Here is a 26898-nt window from a genome sequence, read left to right on the forward strand (position 1 = left end):
CTTCCCCAGGACCTCAGGCGACGTCCCCAGTCCCTGTTTTCCTCAGGACACCACATTTCTGGTGACGGGACAGACAGACATGCGGGAAGACAGGAGGGTGCTGGTGACAAGGCATTTCCAGTTGGATCGGGCCAGTGTCATGCCTCGTGGCCCCTGGTAAATGTGTGGTGGGGAGTGGGCTGCAGAGAGAGAAAATGGGGAGCCGAACCCAGAGCTCACAGGGCTTGGCGCTGTGGGGAATGTGCTGGGAAATCAAGGAGAAAGGAAGGACGGGTTGCCAACTGGCGGGGAGCACGTGGTTGAAACCAGACATCAGGAATGTGGAGCAGGTCAGGCCGGCTGCCTGGCAAATACTTGGCCCACTTTGATTTTCAACTTTCATTGTTTATTTCTAGCATAAATGTTTATTCCACCTTTGTAATTCTCAAGGTTTTTAGGAACATGGGAAAGAATGACTTTGTCCTGGTTTTTGACACTTAGTTTTGGCTATGGAGAGACAAGACCCAATTAGCTAATTACAGCCTAAAAGTCACTGGCTGGTGGCCAGGGCTTCTCTGAGGGGGAGGCTGCCTACAGGATGTCTCCAGGCTCTGCGTTCTTCTCCAGCCACCCCGGCTCACCGAGACCCTGACCCTCCCTGACCCTCCCCGACCCCATGGCCCTCTGGTTTTTCCACCACACCTGATCCTTTTTTTCTTCATCCCACACCCTTCTTCCCAAGTCTCCTCTCTGATGCTAAAGAGACTCCCTCCCCCACATCCAGACCCACCCCAGACTGGTGGCCTTACCACCAGTGGCGGGGTTGTGGGTGACACCCAGTTAGTCTCCACAATCCTCCGTTTCCCCTTTCCCTTTCAGCTTTTGCTCCAGTCCTGCCCACCCTCCCTACTCCTTTTTCTAGCCCTGCCATCCTTATATCTTTAAAGCATTTTTTAAAAATTGAGATGTATCAATACATCAAGTGCACTGAGGCATACATTTTATATCTTTGTGATGTTTCAAAAGTGGATGCCTGGCAACGACCGTCCACATCAGGAAGTAGGACAGTGCCACCCCCAGGAGCTCCCCTCCAGCCCCCTCCCATCACTTCCGTCTTCTTTAATCCTTAGAGGTAACTGCTCTCTCGAATTTATGGTAATCAATTATACCCGTGCTTTACGCTGAGGAAGTGTATTCCTAAACACTATTTTGCCGCTTTTTTTTTTTAATTGCAGTATAGTTCATTTACAATGTTGTGTTAATTTCTGCTGTACAGCAAAGTGATTCAGTTATACACATATAGACATTCTTTTTCATATTCTTTTTTTTTTTTTGCATGTACAAAGCTGTTGGTTTATTCAGCAGGGAAGCTGAAGAAAGGCTTCCTTTGGGAATGAACAGCAAAAATGTGTTCATGAACAAGGCACTTTTACACACACACACACAAAGGAACATATTATGGTTACATAAGCATCAACATATTTTAATTTTTAGACCCTGCTACCTCTTCCCACCTTCCCCTAAAAGAAAGAAAGAAAGAAAGAAAGAAAGAAAGAAAGAAAGAAAGAAAGAAAGAAAGAAAGAGGTTTTTGTAACATTTTAAAAACCAACTTCATAGGACATCTACAAAGGAACAGTTACTGATACATTCAGTTACACTAACATTAGATGGTTTCAGTTCAGTAACAATTTTCCATTAACAAATATTTTTTTCTATCCACTACAATTCTCTCCTTTTTCCTCAAGAGGAGACCACTAAGGTTCAGCAGAAACTACTCATTAGGTTATAAACATTCTTCTCTCTCCTTAAAGTTGCTATACATTTATAGAATTTGTGATTCCATTAATGCTTCAGTTTTTTTTTTTTTTTTTTTTTTTGTGGTACGCAGGCCTCTCACTGTTGTGGCCTCTCCCGTTGTGGAGCACAGGCTCCGGACGCGCAGACTCAGCGGCCATGGCTCACGGGCCCAGCCGCTCCGCGGCACGCGGGATCCTCCCGGATCGGGGCACGGACCCGTATCCCCTGCATCGGCAGGCGGACTCGCAACCACTGCGCCACCAGGGAAGCCCCAATGCTTCAAGTTTTTGATGCCACAGTGTATACAGCACTTAATTATGGAGAATAGGAAAAAGCAAAACTAAAATAAGGAAGGATATGTGATATATCTTTAACAATCTGTTTTCTGATTCCCTTTAGAGGCCCAGTTAACCAGGATCACACAAAGGTTTCACTCTTTATTGCAGGTGTGTGAAAAGACTTACTGGTCTCATGCATTTTATGTATGTTGATCTCTATGTTTTGACTCATCCAAATAAACACAGCAAGACTCATTTACAAGGATACATATGCTTTCTATTCAGCCAGAAAAGAAAAATCTACAGCTAGATGTAGAAAAGCAATGATGCTAAAAAACCTCTTCAACTTCAGACTGTATTAGGCTGAGATTTTCTGTAGTAAGTTTCTTTAAAGTTAGAAGTGTTCCTGAAAAGTTTGCAATGGATGTGGAAAGTACATGAAGTACTGCTCCAGGAAGCATCATACAGATGAAATACTTTAATCCACTAGCATAAATGCTCTCTTAGTTTTTTCCCATTGGTCTTTGGAATGGGTTTTATTTGCTCTTGACTAAGGTCTGGATGCCAAGATGCAGGAAAGATATTCCCTACAGAACAGGTGTCTGTTTAATCCCCAGGTATGATCTTATAAGCCAGGTTAGCTAGAGACAGACTGGTGGGAGCCTATAAAATGTTTATGCTATAAATGCAGGTCCCATAATAGGTCTGGGGTAGTGTAGGCTACTACTGCACTCCCTCCCCCCAAAATAGGAACTCCTAAAAGGTGCCTGCCATAGGTAGGTCTACCAATATAAAAACTGGGAGATAGATCCATATTCCCACCATTTTTTAAATCTGGTTATTCAATTTAATTCAACTACCTCCCTAGAAATGAATATCAGAGAAAAGTATGCTCAGAAAGGTATTACTGGGAGTAGCTAACTCATCACTTTCCACAATGGCTGTTCTGAAGGTTGGGTAACAAATAGGGTAGTGGCCTCCTTTTCCTTCCCATTAATAATTAGGTATCTAGTTAAGTCCATTAGATAGGCAGAGTAAATTGTGGGGAGCACTGAGTGTGGAGAATAGTCAACTTATCTCATATAATAAGGTCCCTTTTGACTAATTCTCTACTGAAGTTCACATTTTAGGTCTTCCAAAGGGAATGCTCACAGCGAACATCTTCTGTAGTTGAGTTACAGGACCCTTGGGTATTATATTCAGTACTTGATCGTATTTTGACATATCAGGACAGGGCATAGTTTGGTCGGGAAGACGTTAGTTTCTCGACGGCAGGCTGTGGAACTGCCTTCCTTTCTCAACTGGCAACGCAAGAGATAGGAGAAGGAACGGTGCATCTTTATTGTGATGCAGTTAGGAGTCTGTTAACTGCCTTTTGGAACTCAGCGTAGGAGTAGTGTGGATGGGTTCAGGGCGGGTTGTGTCCTTAACTGTTTTAGTTAACCAGCCACAGCAACAACCAGAAACACACGAGTTAGGAATTTGTTTTAGGGACTCAGGTATGGGAGTGGCTGTACTCAATGTTAGGCTTAACTGTTCGGTGGCAAAGCACGGTACTCCATTGAGAGTGGCACGATCTCTAGAAAGCCGGCTGGGACTCATAAGGGGCTTTTGCAAAGGTGGGACTCCACAAGAGCCTGGAGGAGGCCACTCAGGAATTGGTTCCAGTTTGGGTCTCTCGAGGTATATGGACTGGTGTGCTAGCATCCAAGAGTTTAGCATGATACAACCAGGAATTAGGATTTAAAGGTTCCCAAGTTGTAGGATATTTTAAAAGGCACTTAACCTGCCAGGCAAGACTCTCAAGAGGTGTTAGGTTGGGCACCACAGGGTCCTCTTCTTCAGAGGAATCCCAGTCTTCCCCAGAACTCTCATTTAGGTAGTTAGCGTGTGTTCAGCGTTCTCTTAGCGTTTTCTTTTTCCTCACTTTCTGATTCTGATAAGGGGTACGGAGAGGGATTTCTAGGACCCATTAGAACAGAACAATGGGATAGAAAAAAAGGTACCAGAAAAAGGTACCAGTATAAGCCAGTAAAACACTAACACTGGCAAACAGAAGCAGAAGATGAGAAATCCTTTCAATAGGATTCATTTGTCTGTTTCTCAGTCTGTTACACACACACAGTATGCCTCTGGCTCTCACCACTGTGCAGTTCTTCAAGATTATGCTGTATGTTCTTCACTTACAAAGAAGACAGCTCACTTCTCAGGACCAGTTCAGTGTGTAAAAGTTAGTCACTTATCAGTGGCACAGGTCAGAGTCTCTCCTTCAAATCCTGGCTACCCAAGAAGAGAAGGGGTCCTCATCTAGGCAAGCTGATTTTCTTAGCATGGTCTCAACTGGTTATGAAATTATGAAGAGACACTTTGTGTACTCTTTTTTGTTGGCAGGGATATTATATCTATTTGGTAATGAAAAGAAACTCAGTGGTCGCCTTCCTTGTCTGCTGGTGCAGCAACTTTTGTGCAGGGGGATGGTGGGACGAGTTGTCAAGGATCTGTCTGGTGTGCACAGATCCAATGTTTTCCATAGGTAGTGCAAATGCCCTTGGAAACTGGTGACTTAATTGTTGCACTATCTGGAAAGATAGGCTTAACCTGTGAATGAGAAGACCAAGGAGGATCCTTTCTTCTTCCTTGCCTCACTCCCAGCTGCAAGACCTGACTAAGCCTAGCGCCACCAGCTGTTCCAACAGTCGCTCCTCCGCAAGGCTCGCATTCCCCATAGTCTTTTCCATTGTGGTTTATCACAGGATATTGAATATAGTTCCCTGTGCTATACAGTAGGACCTCGTTGTTTATCCATTCTATATATAATAGTTTGCATCTGCTAATCCCATACTCCCAATCCATCCCTCCCCACCCCGTCCTCCCCCTTGGCAACCACAGGTCTGTTCTCTATGTCTGTGAGTCTGTTTCTGTTCTGTAGATAAGTTCATTTGTGTCATATTTGAGATTCCACATATAAGTGATATCATATGGTATTTGCCTTTCTCTTTCTTACTTACTTCGCTTTGTATGATGACCTGGCTCCATCCATGTTGCTGCAAAGGACATTATTTCATTCTTTTTTTATGGCTGAGTAGTATTCCATTATATATATATATATACCACATAGTGTTTATCCATTCTTCTGTCGATGCACATTTAGGTTGCTTCCGTGTCTTGGCTGTTGTAAATAGTGCTGCAGTAAACATTGGGGTGTATGTATCTTTTTGAATTAGAGTCTTCTCCAGGTTTATGCCCAGGAGTGGGATTGCTGGATCATGTGTATTTTGCCTGCTTTTTGAACTTGATGTAAATGGACTTATACTACATATACTCATGGGTGCCTGGCTTTCAGTATTTTGTTTGTGAGATTCTGGCGTGTGGTTGCACACAGGTGTAGCTTGTTTATTTCCATTGCTACGCAGTGTTCCATTGAATGAATGCACTGCTGTGTATTTTATCCATCTCGCCCTAGATGGATATTTGGTTTATTTCCAGTTTTGGGGTGTATTATAAGTCATGCAGTTATAAATCTTCTTGACTGTGTGTTTTCATGTTACACGGTTCTGAACCTGGGTGTGGAGTTGCCGGGTCAAAGAGTGGGTGTATGTTTGTGTTCAGTAGATGAGGTCCAACTGTTTTCAGATTCATTCCCACTGGCAGTTATGAGCTTCCTCATTGCGCTACGTCTTCTTTCTACTTGTCAGCTGAAAAAGTTTTAGCCATTCATGTGGTGGGGTATAGTGCTATCTCCTGGTGGTTTTAATGTGAATTTACCAGAGGTTGAGTACCTTTTCCTTTGTTTATTTTGCCATTTGGAATATCATCTTTTGTGATATACCTAAAATCTCTTGACCAATTTTCTATTTTTTTGTCTTTTTTTTTTTGGTTAATTATAGGGATTTTTTTTAATTTTAAAATATACTCTGTGTATAAACCCTCTTCTGTCATATGGACTACAAAAGTCTGCTTCCACACCGAGGTTTGACTTTTTATTTTCTTAATGGCATCTTTCAGTGAACAGAAATTCTTAACTTTAAGAAATCTTTTCCTACATTGAGGGCATGAAGATAGTTTCCCATTTTACCTTCTAGAAGTTTTATTGTCTTACTTCTAACATACAGAAGGACAACCCACCTGGAACTGATTTTTGGGTACTGTGAGAGGGTAGGAGTTAAATGTAATGATTTTTCCACATGATTATTCAAGTGATCTAGCAGCAGTTTTGAAAATAATGTTCTTCACTCGCTGCGCTGCAGAGCCATAGAGAAGTGGGTGTTTTCTGAGCTTTCTATTCTATGCCATTTGTCTACTTATCAATTGTGTACCAGTTCTACACTGTCCTAATTATTCTGGCTTTATAAGTTTTGAAACTCAAGCATAATGCATTCTTCAGGTTTGTCCACCTTTGAGATTACCTTCTCTATTCTTAGCTTGCCCTATGTCCATATATTCAGCACATTTTAGAATCAGCTTGTGAGTTTCTGCAGACACTCTTCGATGGGTCGAGATGACATCAAATCTACAACCCAATTTAGGAGAACTGTCATTTTTACAGTGAACATGGCATATCCCTCCATTTATTTAGATTTCTAAACATGTTTTCTCAATAATGTCTACTTTTCTACAGAGAGGACTTGCACATCTTTTGTTGGATTTATCCCTGGATTTGGCATTTCTGAGGCAATTGTAAACAGTATCTTTTTAGTCATTTGTTTCTGGCTGGTATATGGAAATGCAGATGATTTTGGTATGTTGTCCTTGCCTCGAACAAGCTTGCTAAACTCACTAATTCTAATAGTTTATTTGTAGATTCACCTGGGTTTCTACACGTGCAGTCAGTCTTCCCTCTGTGTGTGCAGGGGATTTTTCTAGGACCCCTTGTGGTTATCAAAATCCATGATGCTCCAGTTCCTTACGGTTGGCCCGGTATCTGCGAGTTCGGTGTCCGTGGATAGCGGGTGGGAGGCAACTGTACACTAGTTGAGAGCACTGGCTTTAGAATCAGATTGAATCCGAACCTCTTGACAAAGGTAGGGCTTTGAGAGGGTTGCTTGGTGTTTCTGAGGCTCATTTCTCCCCCTACAGAACAGGGACGCTATGTCATAGGTGTACAGCGACGAGGAATGAATGACATGGAGCATGTCCCTCTGGTGGCAGTGCTGGCACTCACGGGCCTCCCTTTACACTTGTTACCCCGGTCCTTGTCCCCATGCCCACCTTTCCCATGAGCTCCACAGCTCCCCAAATTCTGGCTTTCACCCTGTCCTCTTATGGAGTTGCCCTCAAACTTGCTCCTAGGGTCAACGTCAACAGGCTTATTTGGTCCTTGAGTTTCTTGACGTTTCTGTGGCCTCGACATGTCCATCTCTGTGACGTCTTTTTTCTGACACCAAGTGTGTGAGGTTTTGCACACCAAACAGTTCTTCCATCCTCCACCCCCAGCTGGGTGTCCTACAAATGAATTCAATTCAGATGCTGTCTACCTGGAGAGCATCACATCCCACAGACTGAGGGCTCAGCCCCACAAGACTGCTCCCACTTCAGTTCAAGGGGCTGCCTCTACTTCTGACTAACTGGCTATAAATTTGGGGGTTCCCATCACCTCTTCCTTAGGTTTGCTCACAGAACTCAGGAAATGCTTTACTGATGTTCACCAGTTTATTGTAAAGCAGAGGTCCCCAACCCCTGGGCTGTGGACCGGTACTCGTTGGTGCCTTGTTAGCAACTGGCCCACACATCAGGAGGTGAGCGGTGGGCGAGCGAGCGAAGCTTCATCTGCCACTCCCCACCGCTCCCTACCACTCCCCGTCGCTCCCCACCACTCCCCGTTGCTCCCCACTGCTCCCCACCGCTCACCACCACTCCCCACCGCTCCCCGTCGCTTCCCACAGCTCCCCGTCACTCCCAACCACTCCCCACCGTGCCCCACCGCTCCCCATTGCTCCCCACCGCTCCCCATCACTTACCATCGCTCACATTACTGCCTGAACCTTCCCCCACCCCGCCTCCAGTGGAAAAATGATCTTCCACGAAACCGGTCCCCAGTGCCAAAAAGGTTGGTGACCACTGTTGTAAAGGATACAGGTCAGATACAGCCAAATGGAAGAGATGGGGGTGACACAGGGGTGCCACCCCCAGCACATGGACTGTTCACAAACCTGGACGCTCCCCGAAGCCCATCGTTGAGGGATTTTTACGGTTTTCTTTATGTAGCCACCATCGATGAGCTCACTGGCCATTGGCGATTGAACTCAATCCCCAGCCCCTCTCCCTGCTCTAGGGGCTGGGGGTGGGGTCAAAGTCCTAACCTTCTAAAGACCCCCTTTCTTGCCACCAGCCCCCATCCTGAAGCTATCAAGGGCTCCCCCACTGGCAATCGTATTAGCACACAAAACGCAATGAGCTCCACAGGCTTTAGGAGCTCTGTGCCAGGAACAGGGGACAAGGAGCACATATTGTGTTATTTTACCACAGTCTCCTCAGCAGGTAATTCCTCGTGGCTTCCTGAGGCGGCTCCCCCAGTTCTTCTGCCTGGCCCCCTCTCAGTCTCCTCTTCGCCTCTCATGACTTAAATGCTGATTTTTTTCATGGTTCCCTTCTCATCCCTCTTCTCAACTCACCCTATGAAAATGAGACCTATGACAATCTCTGGCCTCATCTTTTACCAAATCTCTGTGCCTATAACCATGGCTGCCATCTTGGATTCCAGGGTCATCTGGACAGCCGTCCAGTGGGCACGACTACCTGCTTTTTCTATGATGCCCCCAATAAAGATAAGCACCCTTTCCCCAAACCTGCTCTCTTTCTCTTTTGCTTGTCTCCATCACCCAAGTCAGAGACCCGAGCATCTTCCTAGACTAACACTCTCTCCTTCATCCTTATAGTTAGTTGTGGTCACCTTCTGTCCGCTTCTGTTCATTCTCACTGCCACGAACTTGCTTCAGTTTCTCATAATTTTTCCCCCAGTTGCTAAATAGCTTATTTACTGATCTCCCTCTGCCAGTCCTGTTGGCCTCCAGTTCATGATCATAGCAAAGCCATAGGAATCTATTATGATATCCCGAGGTGTTATATGTGTATAACTCTCCACGTATCAGGGACTTAACACAATAGATGTTCATTTCTCACTCCTGTAGAATTCAGTTGGGTGTTTTGTGGTCAACTGCCATGTGGCGGTCCAAGGTTTCCTTCTATCTTGTGGCTCTGCGTCTCCTGGGACCTTGGATTGCTTTGCTTCTTAGCCTATGAATGGGGAAAAAAAGGGAATGAAGGGTTACATTGGTGCTTTCCTGGGCCAGGTCTGCACATAGCCAGAACTCAGACATAAGGCTCTACCTTATGATGGATACAAGGTGGGGGAAATAGAGTTCTTGGCTGGGCAACTGATTCCCAGCGTCAGGCTGACACGAAGGACAGGAAGTACAAACTCTTGGTGCACAACCGTAGGTCTCTGCCTCAGGGATCTTTCTGAGCTGATAATGCTTCTCTCTCCTTAAAGTCATTCAGCAGATGCCGTGGTGCCTGCAAGGTGAAGATCTAACTTTGCAGCATGAATATTTTAGGCAGAGGAAACAGGTAGCACGAAGCCCCAGGGTGGGACTCTTCATGGCTTGGCTTCTACCTGTTTACAAACTCACTTCTCCCTGCGACCCTCTCCATCCACCTATGCGCACCCTATGTGTTGGCCAAAGTTTCTGAAGTTCTCTGAGTAGGTCAGGCTCACCTGCTCTCATTCAGCCTGGCTTCCTGCTACTCATCTTTCAAGAGACTGGTATCTGGTGCTGGCGTCAGTCTTGCCTTCAGCTAATCTTGGTTTTATACTTTACACTTCAGCAATATTGAAATAGATTTTAACTTTTAGAGTCACATCATGCTACTTCCTGCTTTTACTCACGTTTCCTATTTTTCTTCCCTTGTCTCTGTAATGCCTACATGTTATTCAGAACTAAACTCAGGTGCCATTTCCTCCTAGAAGTCCCTCTGATTCTCTCTTCTCCCAGGTGAGCTGGGTGGTCCTTTCTCAGAGCATCAGCCACGTCTCTACCAGAGCGAGTGGCACACAGCTTCTCACAGAGTACTTTCGTGGTCACCTGGGGCCAGGAAATCATCCAAGCTAGTGATTCTTAAAGAGAGAGACGGGGGGAGAGAGACAGGGAGGGAGAGAGAGAGGGAGAGAGAGAGAGAGGGAGAGAGGGAGAGAGGGAGAGAGAGAGAGAGAGGGAGAGAGAGGGAGAGAAAGAGAGAGGGAGATAGAGAGAGATCTGAGAGGCAGAGGCAGTCCTGGTCGGAGTTTGGGCTTCACTTCCAGGACTCTGTGGAATCCTGGGGGAGGCATGTCTAGGTTGGGGGGTGACATGGGTCCTGCTGCATGGCTTGGGGAGACCACTCAGGCTGCTGGGTGTATAAAGTAAATCGTATGGAGACTAGAGTAGGAGCGGGGAGGCCAGTCAGAGGTCATGAGAGCATCCTGTGGGTGCGGAGGCAGCTGGGAGCCGGTGCCGGCTCCCCAGCGCCCAGGTCTTAGCTCCCCCTTGGAGGACAGACGGCTTTGATCAAGTCCCTGAGCTCCTCTCCCCCAGATGCACCTCCGTGAGAGGGGAGAAGAGTAGCATGTAAGTCCTGCATTTGTTGGGAGGACTCAGTGAGTTAATACGTGTGGAGCACGGGCATCCACGCCGTGAGCTGTTATTCTCATCGTCGTCTTCACTAGGAGGGACGGTGGTAGCAGCAGCTGCAGCAGCACCTATCATCATAGTAGAATGGAGAGGAAATGACGCATTCAGGATACTTCTGCAGGCTGAGTTAACATGACTTGATAGATTGAATCTTGAGGATGAAGGAAGGAGAAAAAAAAGGCTCATTTTTTGTGAAAATGGTTTGTGGGTGGTGCCCTTAAATGAAATGGGGAAGACCAATGAAGGAGCAGGTTTTGGGGTGTGTGTGTGTGTGTGTGTGTGTGTGTGTGTGTGTCTGTGTGTGTGTATCAGAGCAGGGTAGCTCTGAGCAGTTTTGAACAGGGTAGTTGTGAGGCACCTATAAAACATCTGGGAAGGGTGGGGTAGGACGTCTGGGCCTGGCTTTCAGAGAAGAGCCCAAGGCTGGAGACACACAGGTGGGAGCCACGCACAATGATGGGGTCACCCTGGGAGAGGGTGCCGATGGGGAAAGGAAGGGGAGCCCAGGACCTCTCGCTTTACAGGTGGAGCAGGGGGGCGGGATCTGACGAGGGTGAAACTGGGACAGAGTGGAAGGATGGGGCTGAGGGAAGAGGGAGTTTCAGGAGAGGCCGCGGGTTCCATTGCTGCCAGCAGACAAGGCAAGCAGCAAATTACAGCGTAGATGATGGAGTTGGGCCGCGTGGAGGTCATTTGCCGGTGGGACGGATGAAATTTTACTTTATCCGTTGGTAATTCAATTTACAGGTCAGCTCAGTTAGAGAATCTGGTTGTATCCTCTCCTTGCTGCCCGGCAAGCATTAGGTGAGGTGAGAGCCCCCGGGGGCAGCAGGGCCTCCAGCCCCTCAGAGTGGCCTCCAGAGGGAGCTGCTACGGCCCAGGGCTGGGGGCTGCTCCAAGTGAGAAGAAATCCCACTGTTTTCTTGCTCCTGCCCCAGCTTCACAATAAAGTTTTACAACCACCCGTAACGGGGGTCAAACTGAGGTGGAAAGAGTGTTTCTAAAACCGGAATCAGAATTTCCACGGACGCCAGAGTTTGGTGCAGCAGTTTTGAATCTAGACACACATTCACACACCATTTCTCCGACTTCCCGGAAGCAACTATTAACCTTTCAGTCTTTCTCTGTTACCCAGCGGGAGGGAGGTGGCAGACGGGCACTTTCTTGTGTGCCAGCATCACCTGGCGGGCTTGTTGAACCACAGGCCCCCGGGCCCCGTGCCAGGGTTTCCAACGCGCTAGGCCAGGGTGGACCAGGGGAAATGCATTTCTAGCAAGCTTCCAGGTGACGCTGCCGCTGGCCCTTGGACCACCCTTGGCGACCTCTGGGCTGGGTCATACGCTCCCTGAGAGCAGGGAAGGCATCGGTGGGAGGCATCAGTAAGTACATTAAATATGCCTTCTGCGGATCCCTCGGGGCTCAAGAGTGGGGTGAGGGCTGTGGTGAGGCGCAGGGACACGCAGGGCGGCCGTCGCCAGCTTTGCTGCTGCCCCTAAGCTCCCTGGCAGCCCCACCAGAGCTTCCTGCGAAAAAGCAGCCGTCTTCGGACTCTGCACCACCTTCTTGAAGCCTTCCCGACTCTCAGGTTTCCTCCTTGACCTTGACTGTCAGAAACGTTAGCAGTTCAGGTGAGGCCTGCATGTTCGCGGGTGGACTTTAGGCAGCATTTTAGGCAGAGGGACGTGGTGACACAGTGCCCTCTTCCTGGGACCCCCATGTAGCCCTGGGGAAAGCCAGTCCCTCGTCTCCCCACTCCAGGGCCAGAGGAAATGGGGTGGGGCCCGGCCTGTGGCTTTTGATAGATGGAGTCCGTCAAGGTTCCATCAGAGCCAGATGGATGCCGGCGTCCACAGCCCGCCCGGCACACGCGACTCCAGGTTGCGGGCATCGCGCCCTCGCCGTGCACACAGAGCCTCCTTTCTTCCTCGAGGAAAAGTGACTCTTTCACGGCCTGTGCAGCTGAAGGAAATGGGAAGTCCCAGAGCATCCTGAGCCCCTCTGGGTTCCACGAGGTCCCCCCTTTGCCTCTTCCAGCCTCCTCCCAAGTTCACAGACGTGCAGGCCTCCGCAGGCAGGCAGGGTCCTGCCGGCAAACGGGGTTCTGGAGCCGAGGCCCAGGTTTGACGGAGGAAAGGGAGAAGCCCCCCGGCGCCAGGCTCCAGGCTGGACCACAGCCCCTCCTGGCCCTCCTGCCGTGGCAGCCCTCACAGAGCTGCGCTGATCCCTCCCCGCTGGCTCTACATTCCTGGGTGATGAGGGAGGGATTCCAGTGTTTACTCTGAACAATGTTTTCCTCTGTCTGAACCGACTGGGTGTTAAATTCTTCCAGATTTCTGGCTTCATGTCGCAACTCCAATGGGACAGAAACAGGTTTACGGCAGTTGGCAAGGGCGTGAAAGCAGGCTCGTCCGGGCACCTTCTGCGTCTAGAATTTCCATGGGCGGATGGAAAGACCGCCAGCCACCCTGTGGGCGCTGCGCCTGCCTGTGAGGGGCTGGTGGCGGCCTCTCCCCAGCTTTGCGCCCTGCCTTTCGCATTTCCCGCCCTAGAGGGCAAAGTGAGCTTTCTCTGCTGAAACGCGGCGGGAAGGGAGAACCAGCTGAGTACTGAAGGCCAGGGCTTGCTGTGTCTTCTCAGCTAAGATAAACCCAGAAGTTGGGCTCATAAGGAATTCATTTGGTGGGATGTTGGGAAACTGGCATGCTGTGTGGGGAAGAGGTCAGCACTGGGGGGGTGGGGGTGGGGGAACCCTTATTTTCATAGAGAAATCTAGTGAGATGAGGCCTAGAGAGCTGGGCTGGAAAGACCCCAACACAGCTGGTTGGGTCTCAGGACCGAGCTGGTAGGTGCCTGTGATAAGCTGTGACTCTTACGGTCGTTTATTACTGAGCAGCACGACCACACAGGGCCGTGGAGACTCTCTTCTCTTTCGTGAAGGTACAGAGACTTTCGGGAAAGCAATGGGATCAATTCAAAGATAAAGGCGCTCTTCCTTCCGAGCACAATAACCTGTTCCTTCATTCTTTTTTTTTTTTTTTTTTTTTTTTTGCGGTACGCGGGCCTCTCACTGTTGTGGCCTCTCCCGTTGCGGAGCACAGGCTCCGGACGCGCAGGCTCAGCAGCCATGGCTCACGGGCCCATCCGCTCTGTGGCATGTGGGATCTTCCCGAACCGGGGCACGAACCCGTGTCCCCTGCATCGGCAGGCAGACTCCCAACTACTGCACCACCAGGGAAGCCCTCCTTCATTCTTTATCGACGATGACTTGCTCTCCGTGGGGTGCTGGGTGAAGCCCCAGCCTCGGGGCAGCTGCCCTTCAGCCTCTTGAACTGGAACAGCCCAAATCCACGTCGGGCAGGGGGCAGGCAGTGGCCTTGAAACCCCCGGCATTCTCACCCTGTGCTCTCAAACCCTGGAATCCTACTCTTGAATCCCTGTTATGGTGTGTGTACGTGTGTGTGTGTCTGTGTATGTGAGTGGGTGGGTACGTGCGTGCACACACATGCGCTCATGCACGCACAAGTAGGAGAGAAAGATGGGTGGCCATCCACCCAGGTCCAGAGCCCAAACGGTATTTATGTAGTGGGGGTGGATAAAATAGTTGCTTGATAGAACTTGACTTTATAATCTGGCTGCTTTCGCAAAGCCATTTTGATGCCAAAGTCGTTTTTCCTTGGTCTTAAAAACAAACCACTAAAAGCTCTGCTTCCTGAACCTCTCAAGAATGTGCGGGAAAAGCACCCTGGAACCATCCCTGAGCCCCCACTTCCCACCCTGCCCCGTCCCTCACTCTGACCCTGATCCCTCCGACCACGGCAGTGTGTCCACGGTGTTGAGATGGCCTTGTTGAAGTTGGCTTTGTTGGAGGATGGCTTCATTTCCATGGTGTTTGATAGCCATGAATCCTTTACGTGCACGTGTTCCCTTGCAGCAGGAATTGCACTGTCCCCCCCGAGACGGGGGCAGAGTGGAAGGGGGAACCAGGCAGAGGAATTGCTCCCACGGCTGGCAGATCCCACATCTCTGTTCAGTCTCAGGACTAGGATCCTTCCTGGAAAGTCTGATAAGGGCCTTGTACTGGTTATCTCTTGCTGTGTAACAAATTACCCCCAAACTTAGTTCCTTAAAACAGACGTGTTATCTCACAGTGTCTGTGGGTCGAGGATCTGAGTGAGACTTAACTGTGCCTGTATCTCCAGGTCTCTCCATGGGGGTGGGCGCAGTCGTGGTTTTGGCCAGGGCTGTGGTCCCATCCAAAGGGCTAACTTGGGAGGGTCCCCACCCAAGCTCACTCGTGTGGTTATTGGCGAGATTCAGTTCCTCACAGGTTGTTGAACTAAGGGCCTCAGTTCTTTGCTGGCTGTTGGCTGGAAACGCCCCTCACTTCCTTGCCTCTGGCTTCTCTGTAGGGCAGCTCATAATAGGGCAGCTGGCTTCCCTCAGATGAACAGAGACAGAGAAACAGAGACAGAGACACAGAGAGAGAGACAGAGAGAGAGAGAGAGACAGAGAGCAAGCTGAAGCTGGAAGCCAAGGTTTCTGTGTAACCTCATCTGCGATGTGATGTCCCATCACTTGACCACATTCTATTTGTTAGAAGTGAGTCGCTAGATGCAGGGGGAGGGGGTCTCAGAGGATGTGAGTTCCAGCAGGGGGGATCCTTGGGGGCCATCTGGGAGGCTGCCTACCGGAGGCCTGTGGGCCCAGTTGCGGTTGAGTCTGTTCAGCCCATGGGCTCTGCCACCCCACACTTATTCTGATAAGCCCGTGGCTGTGAGGGGCAGAGGGAAACGAGTTCCATGGTTACCCTTGCTCCTCCTGGGGGTAAGACACAGCATTCTAAAGACTTCTCAGGGGCCAGTGATTCTGAGCTTCTAAACTGGCTACACGTACACTCCACTCTCCCCTCCCATCCCACCTCCACCCCAAGGAAAGCGAACGAGCCTCAGGCAGAAGCCACACCAGCCACCCCCGCTGTGGTCTCTTCCACTCTCTGGATAAAGCTCTGCGACACGGCTACTCTCTCTGGAACTTATCTAGTTCTTGCCTTGGGTGTGAATGTTACAGCGTATTCTTGTTACCAACGTGAGCCCCGGTCACGCACCCGAGAGGGAAGTTCATACCATTAGTTCAGGATTCCTGGTCTCCTCTATAAAAGCAGATGGTTAGAGAGAGCTTACCAGTCATGAAATCCTTCCACCTGAATTAATTGGATCTGAGTAACATCCCCTGAGGCAGGGTGTTTCTCACAGAGAAACGGAAGTCCGGAAGAATCAAGTGACCCCCTCAAGATTGGACAGAAGTGAAGTTGGTGTTTGTTGCTCTCTTTCTGGCTTGCTTTGCTTAGTATGATAATCTCTAGGTCCATTCAATGTTCCGTGAATGGACAACCATAATGGAAAAGAATATGAAAAAGAATGTATATGTATAACTGGGTCACTTTTCTGTTCAGAAGAAATTAACACCACGCTGTAAATCAACTATACGCCAGTAAAATTAAAACAAACACTCCGCGTCCCCTTTAAGCTGCTCACATACCCAGTTCTCTAGATTCTTCCCAGCAGGAATCTGGCGAGACTCCTTGGCCCCGGTTTGCTCATTAAGTCATTCTAGGCCGGAACTGCGGTGGCCCGAGAAGAGAAATGGGGCTCCGCTGGGACCAGGGGTGTCGAAGCTGAGGGTCACCCAGCGGACACGCCCAGGGATGTCACAGACTTAACATGGGGCGTGTGTGCATGTGCGTGTGTGCACGTGTGTGTGTGTGTGGGTCATAGACCCCTCCCCGCCCCCGGGGCTCAGGGCCGTGCACCTGTCTGTGCATCTGAACACACGTGGCTGCAGGTGGACCCTGATGCCTCAGAGCTGCCGGCCTCAGGGGTCACCTGCAGAGGGTGTCCTTTCCGTCAGCAGATGGTATAAGCGGAGCTGTTGGGAGTGGGGCGGATATGGGGGATGAGTGAGACTTTGGGACAGCAGTGTGGCAGCAGCTGTGTTGGGGGCCCCCCACCCTGAGCCCATTCTGCCCCCTCCCCCTGCTTCAGCCTCTTTGCGGATGTCACAGTCCTGCGTGTTAACGAGGGTGAGAACAGTCCAACCAGTCACCCTCACATGCACCCGGGCCCCGTGAGCTGTGCTTTACATGACACACCTCATGACAGCGTCCTCGTGGCAGTTCCTGTCATTGACCCTATTTTACGGATGAGATCGTTGAGACCTAGGAAGTTTAGGTATTCCGTTTCGGGTCACACAGCTGAGCAGTAGCTGCCTGTCCTGCACCCTTGCTCTCAATTCTATGCTTTACTCCAAACAATGATTTCATAGGCAGCCTTGTTCCGTTAGGAACTTCGGCTAATTCTTATATGTCGCCTTCCGGAGATATTGAAATACACACACAATAAGATCACAGAAACATGAAAGCAGCAAGGAGAGAGCTGGTTTTCCTGCAAGGCTGCACGAGGGTGGGTCGGCAGGGCCAGGCCTTCACTGGGAGAGAGCGTCCGTCCACCCGGCACACGCCGTGGAGGGCCCGTTCCCGGATTGTAAAAGTATTCCATGCATCCCTCCACTGTGCCAAAGACACACATTAAAGCCCTTGTTTAACTGGATTTCTGACTCAACAAAAACTCCTTTTGTCAGTACCTCAGAATTTCCTGGCACGTTACCCACACATATTTTCTATGTGGATGGCAGTTACGGGTCGCTGTGCACTATTTGTGTATATTTGTGCCTAGAAAGATTCATTTGAAACTAGTAGCACAATGTTTCTCCCTGATTTCAAAAGACCTCTTTCTTGATCTCTGGGGAACTGATCATTGCTATTTTTCTCTTTTAACCATAGGCAACAGTTTCCTGTGTATTCAACTGTCCATTTTCCCTCAAACCATCCATGGTAGTTACATGATAGTCTATTTTGCCAGTTTGCCTTCCTCAAACTGTTTTTCCAGAAACCTTGTGAAATGAGCCACGTGAAATGAGCCACGCCAGGGACTTTCAGAAGCTTCCATGCGGGAGAAGTGGAAACCAGAGGCGATCAAAACGAGGTGAGAAAGCCCAGGGAGAGAGACCCCTATACCAAGTCACGCACAATGGGATAAATGGCTCTGGTAGATGAGGCACAGATAGGACACTTGGGAGGACAGAGGAGGGGCAGGCGGAAGCCCACCTAGGGGGCTGGTCGGCCTCCCGAAAGAAGTGTCATTGGAACAGTCCCGGAAGGAGCGACAAAGGGACTAGAGGGGGGGGCCACACGTCTAAATGTATAATCATCCTGAGGGAAGAAAAGGCCATTTCATCCACTAAGAGCAGATGGCCGACTCCCCCGTTGCCGCGTCTGGCGGTGGTGACCTCTGGTAGGTGCACAGGGGATGGAGCACGTGTTGGACCAGGTGGGAGAGGAAATGGAGGCTCTGAGGAAAATCGGAGTAGGGCTTGAGTTGGCATTTGGTCTGTTCAGGCCCCGTGGACTTTCCGTGTTACACAGGGTTTCAGTGAAGCCTGAATCCTGGACTTGCTGGCCCCAAGCTACTGCCTTGTTGCTGTTTTCTGGGCACTTCCCATGCAGTGTCTCATTCAGGCTGCACAATAATCCTACAAGGGAGAGGGGTGTCATTCCCACTTCGCCTATGGAAGAACCTAAAGGTCCGAGAGAGGGGGGAAGTGGTTTGCCCAGTGAAAGGCAGTAAGTGACAGCGCTGGGACGTAAACCGAGGCCTCTCCATGCACCATGTCCGTTCCTCATATTTCTTAGGTCACGTTCCGTGTTTTGCCATCTGACCTCTCATCGTGGCTGTTATCATGTCAGCCAGCTCATGCTTTCCTCTGGGTCCTGTACAAGGGGAGCTGCCTGGTATCTGGATTCCTAATAATCCTTAGAGATTCTGGGGAAATTGCTGTGGCGACTGCAGTGACATCCTTTAATCTAACGATCCAAGTGCCTGGGGACAGAGCAAATTGCCTTCTAGTTGGTTCAGAGAAAATAAACAAATGAGTAAATCATGAGATGTGTCGGTCAGGGATAGTGCTACACAGAGGATTAGAACGGGAGGCAGAGTAGTGACTGCGGGCTGTTTCAGGCTGTCCTGAAGTCGTCCCTGAAGAATTCACACTTAGCTGCGTCCTGACTCCTAGGAAGGAAGAACCGTGCGAAAATCAGGGAAAGTGCGTCCCAGGCAGGGCGAGCAGCTACAGAAGGACCCCCCCCCCCCGACGTGGGAAGCTTGGTGTGTTTGAGGCGAGAAGGAGGCCCATGTGGTCGGGGGCAGTGAAGGCTGTCAGGTTGGGCGGGGCTAGACCAAGGGGAGCTCTGTAGGTCAGGGGAAGGGATTTGCCTTGTGTCCTAAATGGGATGGGAAGCCACTGGAGTGTTGGCAGCGGGATAATCTAATCTGATTTATGTTTACAAGTGATCGCTCTGGGTCCCCTGGGGAGAAGGGCTCGCAGAGAACAAGAGTAGAAGAGAAGCAGGGAGACCAGTCAGCCAGGAGGCAGCTGTTGATGCTTGGCTAAGGATGGAGAGGTCGGGAAGTCAGGCAATGGGAGGGGGTGATGGTGGGGGCAGTGGGTAGGGGGCAGGATGATGGATCGCATGTATTCAGTGAAGCAGCAAGAGGAGTCAGGCAGCCCTGATTTTTTTTTTTTTTTTTTGGCCGCACCCTGCGGCACATGGGATCTTAGTTCCCTGACCAGGGATCGAACCCGCGCCCCCTGCGTTGGAAGCGCGGAATCTTACCACCGGACCCCAGGGGAGTCCCAACCCCAATTTTTGAACTGGGCAATTCAGTGAATGGTGGTTGGTGCCTCTCTCTGAGATGGAAAAGACCAGAGAGGAACGTTTTAGGGAGTAAGGCCAAGAGTTCCTTTTTTTTTTTTTTTTGCGGTACGCGGGCCTCTCACTGCCGCGGCCTCTCCCGTTGAGGAGCACAGGCTCCGGACGCGCAGGCTCAGTGGCCATGGCTCACGGGCCCAGCCGCTCCGCGGCACGTGGGATCTTCCCGGACCGGGGCACGAACCCACATCCCCTGCATCGGCAGGCGGGCTCTCAACCACTGCGCCACCAGGGAAGCCCAAGAGTTCCTTTTGAGCTGTGAAAACGTTGATATCCTATTAGACACACCAATGAAGATGTAAAGACGGCAGCTAAAGTCTAGGTGTGGACTTTGGGGAGGGGGTCAGGCTGGAGTGAAGACTCAGCAGATAGATGAGATGCCAAGCCACAGAACCGATGGACGTCACCTTGGCACCTGAATTTGGGGTGAAAGAAGGAAGGAGGAGTTGAGTTTCTTCTTTGAGCATCGGGAAGGATGCTGATGCCATTGACAGAAACAGCGTGTGGAGACAGACGAGGCGTCTGTGGACCTGTGGGGTGGTAACCGCTACTGACTTTGGTCTTGAACAAGTTTGAATTTGATGGAAATACAAGTGCTTAGAGGAGGTTGTTTAATAAGCAGTTAGAAACAAGGGACTAGTCTCAGGGAAGAGATGGGTCCCAGGAGCATGTTTTGGTTCATTGTCAAGGTCCCCGTGGAATTGAGGATACAGAGTGATAAGGCTCAGGTGGAAAGATTAATTTTGACCAAATTCAAAAGAAAATGAATCATCATTCAGGATGCCAACATCTTAAATTTATAATGGGACCTGTACCTATGAGTTACTGGGTTATTGATTTTTAGAAGATTGCTGAGAGCACAAGAGCAAAAGGGAACCCCTTTAATCAACTCAGATAGCCAATGGGCCCCCCTTGTGTTCGGTCACTTCTCAGAGAACCAGCCCTGCCCTTCCCAAGTCCCTGCTCCCCCGCACAGCGTGGAGGAAACGTGCAAACTGTGGAAGGATCTGTCCCACATGTCCTTGCTTTCTTAGTAGAAAATATGGGACACAATTCGACAACTTTGTGATGGCTCAGGGACCTCACTGAGGACCTCTGTGCTTTTTACTGGCTGTGGTCGTGCTGGGACAGCCTCGTCACGGCAGGGGGCTGGGGCGGGGAGTTGAGGCTGGTGGCCCTTCACTAAGTGCCCTGCGCTCCTTATGCTTTTATAGGAACTTGGTTTCCTTTTCGAAGTTCTTTCATTCCCTTCCCGGGCGCACGGTGTCTGGACCATCGGCTGGAGTGTTTCATCCCTCCTGGTTGGGAGAGGGTTGTGGTGTGGCCTTCGCTTGGCTCCTATGCCTGGAGCCCTAGAGACCCACCCCTTGAAAGTTTAGAGAGTATTTTTCATTGATCGCATTGCTGTTTCCCTGCTAGCACATCCAGTCTTAACAAAGCATCACACAGCACAGGAACTCAATATTTTGTAATAACATATATGTGTGTGTGTGTGTGTATGTATATGTGTATATATATATGTGTGTACATACATACACACATATACATGAATATATACACACATGCACACAATACATATATACATGTATGTATGCATACACGTGTATGCATATCCACACATACACATATGTATATACATGTACATATATACACATACATATATATCCTGTTATATATATACAACTGTTGTATTCAGTGGTATGTATATATACATATATATAAACCGGAATCACTTTGTTGTATACCTGAAACTAGCACAACATTGTGAATCAACTATACTTCAATTAAAGGAAAACCCTAAATATCTGTGCAAAGATAAAAAAACCCCAAAATAAAGCCTCACAGAGCATAGCGTGCTTCTCGGGCGATTTCCCTGTGCACAGCTGGTCTTGGCCTCAGGGAGCTGATTCTCTCTAACTTCCTCCCTGACCTTCTATGACAGTGGCATCTGGGGCTTTAGCTGTGGTCCTCCTGCCTGAAGTCGGCTTCACTTTGCCAGTCGCGCACAGACTCTGTTTTAGCTTCTGGCCTCAGCAGTGTGGAATGTGCTGCGGTAAACGATGGGCCTTGGAGCTGGTAGGAACCCTAGAGACCGTGGTGGCAAATATCCTGCTGCTCAGGGAGGATAGGGGATCAGGGAGGATACTACCCACCTCCCAGGACTGAGAGGGGAGGGGCTTTGGTGGTACCGAGAACTTTGGGGGACCAGAAACCTTCAGTGGCCAACATTTTCTGAGCACCTTCCAATGCACAGGTTTATAGAAGCAGAAGGGCACCAAGGAGCTCTTCATCTTTCAGAGTCACTGCTCATCACTCATAGTGGCTAAAGTTAAAAACACGAACGGAGGAATGATTAATAATATGATTAATAATGGTTCATTCATTTGATGGATGGCTAAGCAGAGGAATCTCTAAGACCACAAAGGTAGATAGTTTAATGTTAGAGCAAAAATGATGGATTCAAAGACGAAAGTACGTTTTGTGCCCATACCATGTTAGAACTAGGTGAGAGCACATAGGTCAGAGTCGTGTGATGGTAATGGGATTGTGAGATTAAAACATAGCATTTCCAAACTTTCTCTAACACTGATTTATAATTCCCGTTATGGGAAGACATACAAATAGGGACTTCCTTAGCGGGCCAGTGATTAGGACTTCACGCTTCCACTGCAGGGGCCTGGGTTTGATCCCTGGTTGGGGAGCTAAGATCCCGAAAACCTCTAGACCAAAAAAAAAAAAAGAAAAGAAAAGAAAAAGAAATACAGCAAAATGCAGCTGACCATCATTGACACGACATAGGCCTTGAGTTGCTTTTCTGGGAAAGGGGATGATTTGCTCTATTTCCTGCTCACAATCTGCTCGTGACCATGGGGCTGGTGACGTGGGAAGGAGTGTGGGACTCCAGTTACTGAACAGGGTCGTCTCTGCCCAGCTGTGATTTCAGCCTCCTTCACTCCACCTTCCAACTTTAACAGTGCCGCGTATCCATCTACGCGGCTTTTCCTCCTCTGCTTCATCCCCAAACGTCGCATCTTCCTTTTGTTTCATCTCCATCTTGTAAGCTGTTTTAGGACTGAAATGATTGCTGAGTATGAATGAAGAGATTCAGGACAAGGTACAGCCAAAGTCAAACCCTTAATTTTCACAAGGGTGGTTTATCTAGATTGTGGTTCAGCTGCGGACAACTCACCCCAGACAGCTGGGAGTTTGATTTCATTGCAATTTGCGTTTACGGGTGACCCAAGAGTTGGGTGCGAAGTGTGGTGCCTGGATTGTCTCTCATCCTGGCATGAACCGGGATAAAGCCTGACACTGAGGCCAAGCTGTCAATGTGTTGATGGGATAATTGAACCCTGCAGAAGGCAGCCACTTTGGTACTTGGCTTCTAGGCAGTCTCAAATGAAAGTCACTTCTCTTTTTTTTAAAACAAGATAAAGGATTTTAATATGTTTACAGCAAAGTTTAAGAAAATAATCAGGTGGAACGAGGCCTTATGAAAAATTCCCCAATTAAGAAAAATAAGTACAGGTAAACAGGCAGAAAAATCAAATTAATACAAGGATAAAAAAATAAAATTTTGCTCCTAATTATTACCTACAATATTGTTTTGTAAAAGAAAGCATTGTTTCTACGATTTGCTTGAAATTTCTTTTATTTTTTTTTCTTAAAGATATTTTAAATGTAGGTAATATATGCCATGTTAAAAATTCACCCTTTTCATTAAGGGATAAAATGAAATTTGAATTCCCTCCTTCGCTCTCTGGTCCCCTGGTCCCTGCCCTGAAGGTAACCAATGTTAGCAGTTAGCAAGTCACCTTCTTCAAAGCAAACACTGGCCTGGGTTGCTAGTGCTTTGAGCATCGTAAAAGGGGGTGGCCGGGCCCGCTGATTGTGGCCAGCCCTGGGAGATGCCTGTGTGTTTCCCTCATTGTTCCAGAGAAGCAGAACTTCCTCTTTCTGACTGATTACACATTGTGAAGCCACACATTTTCATGGTCCCTTTACTCCTGAGCCAGCTGTCAGGCAGAGACAGGGTCTCCGAGCACAAACTGCTTGAAGCCTTTCATGTCTGGTTTCCTGAGTACGAAAAGGCAGGGCTGGTTCTTGCTGCCTGGTTTTTCATCTCTTTCCTAGCGGTCTAGCCTATCAGTGTACCCGGCTGCCCCAAAACGGCCACGGAAGGAAAAGGCTGAAAAGCTCTCCTCTGATCAGGCCTGTTGGGCTTGTTTGGGAAATTACATTAAAAAATTTGAAACTTGATCTCTAGACACTTATGGCCATGGGTGCTTTTAGCCTGACGGGTCTTTGTATTACATCTTAAAGTGGGAATTTTAATATTTATAACTGAACATTCCTCAGGTAAATATAAAATTCAGATGCGTAGTTTTACCCAGTGCCCAATGCTTCTTCCTGTAACGCGTTTGTCAAGTGTTTATTCAGCCAACTCAGCATCGCGGTTCCTATGCAGAATCCATGCCGCTTGGAAACAGCCTGTGTGATCCTCACACAGAGAGGAATGTGGGCTCCGAGCAGAGACGCGGTGCACTCGGAATCTGAGACCCTCGAGGCCTGCCGTCCACCACCCCGGGTCCTTCAAGACTCAGCACAATCATCTCCTCTCCTTGAACCTGTTTCTTGCCATCCCTCCCCACCCAGGCTGAGTTAGGAAGCTTGTGGTCTGTCTCCTCACTGGGCAGGGAGCCCCTTGAACCAAGGCTCGGTCTCATTCTGCTTTGGGCCTGGTACGTGCAGGCACCGGACACCCATCTGCAGAGTGGCCGAGGGGACTTGTTCTGGTCTCTACAGGGATTTCTCCGCTTTTGTTTCTGATGACTCAGGTGGCATGGATTAGTCTTGTTTGATCTGTTATCAGCATGGGAAACGAACGTGCCTTGTGGACCCTTGACACTGAGAAGGGTAGACCCCCCAAGGCAAGAGGTGAGCATGGCGCGTCCACAGCGGGTTCTGGGTGAGCGCGGGATCCGCGCCTCTTAGAAGTGCGGTGTTTGGAGCTCGGCATACATTTGCGGAGTGCCTGCGTGCCTGAGTGAACTGATGTTGCGTGGCCGTGGGTACTTGAACTCTGTTTCCACTTTTGTGTCCCTCAAAGTCCGTGCATAATCACTAGAGAATATGGAGGGTACAGAAGGGTTCTCAAGAAGCGGCGTGTTCCCTCCCTCCCGCCGCAATGGTGAATCGGTGATGCCAGGTCTGTGTTAGAAGACCGTCCCATCTCATGAGACTCCCATCTCTCCCCCCACCCCTGGTCTGCTTGGAGATCGTTGCCCCCCCCAGAAAGAGGCGTGGTCTGTATCAGCTACCAAAGCTGCCCGTCATGTGCAACTTGGCTTTTTAACAGAACTCAGTGATGGGCTTGTCCCTCCTCTCCCTGGAGTGTGTGTGTTTGCAGAAGAGAAGGTGGCCAGCACGTTGTCCCGTAGTGAGGGGTGAGGGGACACCAACTTGCCTCTCCCCATCCCACTCCCCTCTGCGTGAACAGCTCTGGAATTCTCAGGGCTCCCTAGCATCAAATCAGGATCTCGTGGAGGCCCCCCTAGAGCCCACCAGTTCCATGGTCTCGGGGGGACGGGACAGGGTATAGAGGTGGAGAGAGCCGTGATGGGGGTGGTGCTCACGGGAGGTCTGTGGGGGGCACTGGGCTTCCCCAGGTCTGAAGTGCGGGGAGGGGGTCAAAGCGTACACTCGGCCTGTAAGATGGGAGCACTGCTCGGATGAAGATCAGTGCAGACACCCCACGTGGCGCCAAGTTGATTCATGCCCAGCTCTTAGAGATAAGCCTCCAGGCACTTCTGGCCTAAGTGGAAGCTTCCTCTTCACCCCAAATAAATGAGTAGTAGCCAGAGGGCAGATAAGGAAAGAGCGGGCAGGGGAGGAAACGGGAAGTTGAGGAGGGTAACACACAGAAGTGAAAAGAAACTCTGCATCAGCTTCCTGTCGGGGAAAATGTGGTTCTCCCTCGGGGAACAGACAAGCTCCCCGGATCGTTTAGGGAGAAAAGTGAGAGGAGTCGCAAGCAACACAAGATGCCTGCAGGTTAGAGCAGAGCAGAGAGGACAGAGGGAAGTGGGTCTGGTCTCCGGGGAGTGCTGGGCCCTCGCATTGGCTTGGCGCTTCTGGGGATGGGCACTTTCGTGAGGCCAACCTTCTGAGGCTGGTTCTGGAGGAAGTGAGTCATTGAAGACCCAGCTATACCCTGAGCAAGTTTGTCCCTCTGTCCACTTATGGCAGAACCTCCTCTGATGCTCAAGGTTCCAAAACAAGGGCTGGCGAGGACATTGTTTCAGAGTTCTCCCAGCCGTTTCCCTGGTTTACTAGTTCCCTGAGATGCCCTTCCCAGTGAGTGAATGAATGAATGATTCCCTGGTCATATGAGGTTAGGGGATGCTGCATCCCAGTTTCCCTCTGGAGAGTTACAGGACAAGTCAGCCTATCACAGGCTCTGAAATGCCTGCACTAAAGGAATTTAACACGTCATCTTTCAGGCCAGCTGGACTGCGGACAGGCTTGCTGTATTTCTATTGCAAAACCACACAGACTATGTGTATGGGGGCCCCCTGGATTAAAAAATATATGCAGCCCTTAGAGGGTGGTCTTTGCCATGGACTTTTCCCCTCCTTTAAGTAACACTCTTAACATCTTGAGAGATGCCTGCATTCTCTGGGGGCACAGCTCAGGAGACACTGGAGCCAGATACTGTCTTGCCCATCAGGGGTGTGCAAACAGCACTACTTTCACAGCATTTGTGGGGCAAACAGTCTGAGTGGGGTGGACTCGTGCCCACTCATCCAATCAGTCCTGCCTGGAACCCACAAAATCCTTTTGCAGGATGGTTTTCCGAGATAAGGATGCAGCTTGTGGCCACAGATAGAGCGTGAATTAGTTCTGCACCGAAGCACCACCCTCAGCCCCAGTGTTCTTAGCTCAGCACTTTCTTCGGTCTTAGTGGTTCCCGTATTGGCAGGTGGTGGTGGGAATGCTCCAGCGTCCTTTAAAATGGTTAAAGGCCACTGATATGCAGTCCTGAACATACATAACAAAGAATCCTTGCATATACGTCTGAATTGAACGTGTAAATTCTTAAATCTGTGTCTTAGAACTTAAAAAAGACTGAAGTGACCTCCTGGACCTGTTTCCTATCTCTGAAGTAGTTAAAACCCTATAAACCTTCAGTGTTTTGGGGGGGTTTATATTCTACGATAGCGGTTCCCAAACCTTGCTGCATGTTAGAATCCAGCTTTTAATTCCGCTGCCTGTGTTGTATCCTATTCCAATTAGATCACAATGTGGTGGGGTGGGGGCAGGGAAGAGCCAGGTATTGGAATTTTTTAAAGA

At 49.3% G+C, this 26898-nt stretch overlaps 1 pseudogene; it reads right to left on the minus strand.

The window, feature by feature from the left end:
* Positions 1–3394: 3394 nt before the first annotated feature.
* Positions 3395–4028, minus strand: LOC137212555 (DDB1- and CUL4-associated factor 16-like; annotated as a pseudogene).
* Positions 4029–26898: the final 22870 nt, after the last annotated feature.

The sequence above is a fragment of the Pseudorca crassidens genome, chromosome 19, assembly GCF_039906515.1.
Source record: "Pseudorca crassidens isolate mPseCra1 chromosome 19, mPseCra1.hap1, whole genome shotgun sequence".
NCBI lineage: Eukaryota > Metazoa > Chordata > Mammalia > Artiodactyla > Delphinidae > Pseudorca > Pseudorca crassidens.